Consider the following 5,533-nt stretch of genomic DNA (forward strand, 5'->3'; position numbering starts at 1 on the left):
TGAATCTTCTTGCAAGTCAACTGCCTCATCTTCTGGCTGGGGAGCAGCTGCTGGTTTCAAACCACTAACCTTTCCAATCCCGATCAAGTGCTTTAGCCACAGTGTCCCCCGGCCCCCGTTTGTACCACCCAGGGATTTTCGTTTCCCACTAAGCTCAAAACCAAACCCCCTCCATCCAGTCGATTTCCATTCATAACCCTCCTCGAAGACAGAGGAGAGCTGTGGCCTGCGGGTTTCTTGATGCTGCGTCTTTACCGGAGCAAACGCACACAAACTCACTGCCTGAGCCAATTCTGACTCGCTAGAGAGCGCAGGCGAGAACCAGCCCGGGGGGCTTCTGAGACAAAATGGCCCCAGGAGTAGAAAGCCTCCTCTTTCTCCCACGGAGCAGCTGCGGACTTCAAACTGACGACTCTGAGGTTAGCAGAGTAACGGGAAACCCACTACGCCATCAGGCCCCTTCATTTCCACGAAGGAAGCGCTAACAGCCTTAGATTCCCACGTGAGCACAGGCCCAGGCTCACGTCGTGCTAGCTCTGCGGTGGGCGGCCAGAGAAGCAGGGAGACGCAATGTAAGTTGGAGGAATGAATAGTATTGTCCAGTGGTCAAACAAACGCTGCTTCAAAGTGCAAAGAGCGGCTGAGACGTGAAGTAGCATTGCCTAGCAGGTACAATCAGACACAATGCAAGAAAGTGACGGGGATGGGAGGGTCTAAATTATAAACACTGGGGAAATATTCTACTATCAAACTCACTAGATTATTATGAAACACTTTAAGAATTCCAGTGGGGGCGGGGCGGGGCTCCTGCTGCTGCACAAGGCAGTTTAAACAACACATCTTTAACTTTAATTACCGCGAGAACGCCTGAGTGCTGGCTAAGGTTCCCACAATAGACTTCCAGGGTTGCCGCGCTCCCAAGAAAGACGTTCCAAGAACAGTTCCTTTCAGAGGCCCAAATTAAAAGACAAGGAGGAGGAGGATAAAATTTACACACCAATGAAATAAATTAATAAAAAAATCACCAAGCTAGATGTAAAGGGCTGATGCGACTCTCGGAGTTGGGATGCTTAGAAAATTCCGTTAGGAGCGATGGTGGAAGGCCTGGCAAATTAAAAAGGCCAAATGCACTCAGAGAGCCAACATAACTATGTTACAATTTTGTGGGTCACTTTCAGAAGAAGGTGAGGTGGGACCCACGTCCCCGGTGGAACAGGATGGGGCTCAAAAACCAACAGCACACGGCGAGTCAAGCACACGAAGCATGGAGCTGCCGGGCTCCATGGGTCAGAACCTGAAAGTAGATGACTGTTACCAAAGAGAAATTGTCTCCCAGCCCTTACCATCATCAGCATCCTGTGGACTTTATTCATACACGTAAAGTCGAAGCTGATGATTTTTGTGACATTTGTCAATAGTTGCTTAGCTACCTACCCTGTTTCCCTGAAAGCAAGACAGCCCCGAAAATAAGACCTACTTACAGTTTTGCCTCTCGCTGAAATATAAGGAATCCCCCCAGAAAACAAGACCTCCCTGAAAATAAGCCCCCCCCCCCAAGCTACTATAACTCTGGACTCTGGACTGTCGTGGCGGGCACTGCAGCGCAGCCAGAGCAGACAGGAAGTGCGAGGTCTCTTTTAATAAAACAATCAACAGTAAATGTGTACCGTATTCCTCTTCATGGAAAACTAAGACATCCCCTGAAAATAAGACCTAGTGCATCTTTGGGAGCAAAAATTAATATAAGACACTGTCTTATTTTCGGGGAAACAGGGTAGTAGACTGTTAGCATCTGGGTTCCAAGAGTGGAAGGACAATTAAAGTATAAGTTGTACGAGCTCCATCAATAGTTACTAATATTTCAAATAGGCGCCCTGGTGGTGTAGTGGGTTACAGGTTTGGGCTGCGAACCACAAGGTCAGCAGTTGAAAACCACCAGTTGCTGCTCTTTGAGAAAAGATGACGCTCTCTACGGCCAGAAAGAGTTACAGCCTCGGGACCACAGGAGCAGTTCTGCCCTGTCCCACAGTGATGCCCTGAGTCAGAATCAACTCACTGGCAGTGAGGTAACTGAGTGACACCCATATTTCAGACCTAGCCCCCAGAACTGTGAGAAAACGTCTGTTCTTAAAGCCACACAATCAGTGATGCTGTGTTACGGCAGCCCCAGGAAACGAACACACATCCCATTCTGAAGGCCCCGGGGTCTGCATTGCACGCGGACGTGTAGGGGTAGCCTGCGTGCTACAGGATTTCTGTTCTGGAGTTTGGTGCCAAAGGCGTTCCCTGCTCTAGGTCTCCATCGTGAAAGGCTGAATATTCTGCAAAACCTGAAAGGTAAACAGCAGTTAGACAGGAAAGGCTGGGAGAAGGCAGCAGGTGCAGTTGGAGCTGGTGCACAATGTGTCCAGAGGTCAGACTCCAATAGCCAAGGCTGCCTTGGGTGGCTCGAGGGTGGAGCCCGCAGGGAGGGCCTGGGAGGGTGAGGAGTGGGCAGGGGCCAGTTCAGGGTGGGCCATTCTTCTGTTAGACCAGGTCCCACGCTGTGATGGAGGGGGTGGGGGTGCTACATCTGGCTTGCAGATGACTTTCATTTAGCCTGTGTTATGAATTGTGCCCCGCCCCCACCCACCCACCACCGCCACTTTCTCTGAGGATATTAGTCGAAGAAGCCTGCCTATGCTGCCCAAGTGGGGAAGAGCCACCTCAAAAAGCACTGTCCAGTAAAATATCAACACAGGACACCTGTGTGGTTTTACTTTTTCTAGTAGGTTCATTAGAAAAAAAAAAGAAAAACAATAAACCAAACGCACTGCCGCAGAGCCAACTCCCACTCCCAGCACCTGATCTTGGCTCCTGTTAAATTTATTCAGCTCCAATTATTCAAATAAATGAAGAGGGGGCATTGATTTTAATAACATTTCCTTCAACTCAATATCGTAACAATATTATTTCAATATGGGATCACTTTAAGAGTTACGGATAAGACGTTCTTCCTGTTTGATATGAAGTCTTTGACACTTGGAGGCTATTTTACACTTAAAGCACACCAATTCCGATGGTCACATTTCAAAAGCCCATGGCCATGGTCACAGCCATGGATTACAGGTACCACAGTTCTCTCTGATCACAGTACATTTTTCCATAAAAACAGTTTTGCTCAAATCTCTTTTTTGTGTGCTAGCTGATTTAAGAGAACAGTGTGTGGCTATGAAATTTTGTTTCCTGCTCGAGAAAAAGGTTGCAGAAACTGTTGTGATGTTTCTTGTGATGTTGAACATGGCTAACAAGGACAGTGCTGTGGGAAAAAGTGTATGAGTGGTTTTCTCATTTCAAAAAGGTGAAATGTCGATTGATGACAAACCTCATTCTGGACATCCATCAACTTCCCAAATGGACGAAAATGTCAACTCTTAGAGCATTTGGAATTCGTTCCACCAGGTCAGACTGTTAATCAAGCTTTCTATTTAGAGATTCTGAAAAGATTATGTAAGAGTATGTGACAAAAAAGACCTGATTTGTGGCAGATAGGGGACTGGTTTTGCCACCACAACAATGCACCTGCTCATGCAGCCATCTCAGTGACAGTTTTTGGCAAAAACAGCATGCTTCTCTTGCCCCACATACCTTACTCACCTGAACTCACTCTGTGTCACTTCTTTTTGTTTGAAGAGAGACATGAAAGGACAGTGATTTGATGATGTAGAAGAGGGGAAGAAAAAAAAGAGAGAGGTGCTGTCAGACATCCAAACAGATGAGTTTGGGAAATGTTTCCAAGAATGGAATTGCAGATTTGACAAATACATTAAGTGTAATGAAGACTACTTTGAAGGTGACAAGATTGTTTTGTAAAAAATTTAAATACATACTTTGGGGGGGAATTCTGTTTTGGGGGGTACCCCCTTGTACATACACACACACACACACACATATACATCCCCATACATATACATACATACATACACAGACACATATGTACCCAAACACCCACATACATCCATAAAAATGTATACACGTGTACACACACACACACACACACACACACACTCTTGGTGAGAAAAAAAGATCCATTGATATTTTTCAATGTCACCGTTCCACCCAACTCTTTTTGTTTATTTATTTTTTTCCAATAGCTGATTCAATCATTTTTCAATACTTGATTTAGAATTTATATATATATATAAATGCTTTGGGCTGCTAACTGCAAGGTCAGCAGTTCAAAACCCTCCGGTGCTCTGCAGGAGAAAGACCAGTCTTTCTATATATATATATATACAGTCCCAGAGTTAAGTTGCTTTAAAAAAGGGTTGTATTTGCCTCCTCACCACTGGTCCTAGTGCCCCTCCCCACTGGTCTATCATACAAGGAAGGCTGAAGATGATATCGCCACCGGGGAGGAGGGAAGATTGACAGGGGAGGAGCTAGGTCTGGAAATTGGCTACCAAACTGCCCTTTCACCTCTCAACCTTGACTTCTCTGAGATGCTCCTTGTGCCTTTTTAGGGGGCATCTGGCAGGCTACTTGGGCTGTGACTAGCGCTAGACTCCTAACAACCCTGCAGGACAGGATAGAACAACCCCTACAGGTTTCTGAGATTGCCACTCCTTATGGGAGTAGAAAGACTGGTCTTTCTCCTGCAGAGCACCGGAGGGTTTTGATTGCCACTCCTTATGGGAGTAGAAAGACTGGTCTTTCTCCTGCAGAGCACCGGAGGGTTTTGAACTGCTGACCTTGCAGTTAGCAGCCCAAAGCATAAGCACTCCGCCATGAAGGCAGTGAGTCCGGTTTGTGTTTTGAGAACAGAAACACCTTAGAAGAAAGGCTGACGATCTAATTCCAAAAGGTCTGAAGCTCTGAGAACCCAATGGAGAGCAGATCGACTCAGACACACCCGGGGTTGCCATCAAGTCAGCTGACTGGTAGCAGCTGGTTTGTTTTGTTTGTTGTTTTTGGTTGAGTTAGAAGTTGCCAGCTCTTTCCTGCTTCCCTGCAGAGGTTCTGCGATTGACAAAGGAGCTGGAGAGGGGCCAACGCGCTGAGCCCGGCTCTCCCTGCCTACAATAGTCCCAGTCTGCGCTGGGATGGAAGGCCGAAGGACTGTCTCTCCCGCACCCCTCCCAGGGATTGTGCTGCTTTCCCCTGCATCTCCAAGGAGCTGTAATGCCACTGCTAACCACCCTCGTGCCATTTTGTCTGTGCTCCCAGAAAGTGCGTTCACAGCGTCTGCTCCAGAGGGTAATTGCCCCATTATGAATCTGGGCCTCGTTTTAGAACCTGCCATCAAAGGGCCCCAAGGCTCCAGAGTAGTACAGTGAGCTCCTGCCCCTCAGTTTACTGGAGGGGAAGCGGCCTGAGAAGCCATTGACTGCCTATTAGCAATGAGTCAGGGGGAAGCCAGCGGCTGGCCCAGGACATTAGCAGCACGTGCAATGATGTGGGGCCGACAGGTTGCTCAGAAATGCATGTGACTCCTTCCTTGTTGGGCAAGACTGCATTCCACCCAAGGGAATGTTTCAGATGCCTGCAGCTACCC

Source organism: Echinops telfairi, unplaced genomic scaffold (assembly GCF_000313985.2).
Source record: "Echinops telfairi isolate 266 unplaced genomic scaffold, ASM31398v2 ScPeMD7_1;HRSCAF=3_0, whole genome shotgun sequence".
NCBI classification, from domain to species: domain Eukaryota; kingdom Metazoa; phylum Chordata; class Mammalia; order Afrosoricida; family Tenrecidae; genus Echinops; species Echinops telfairi.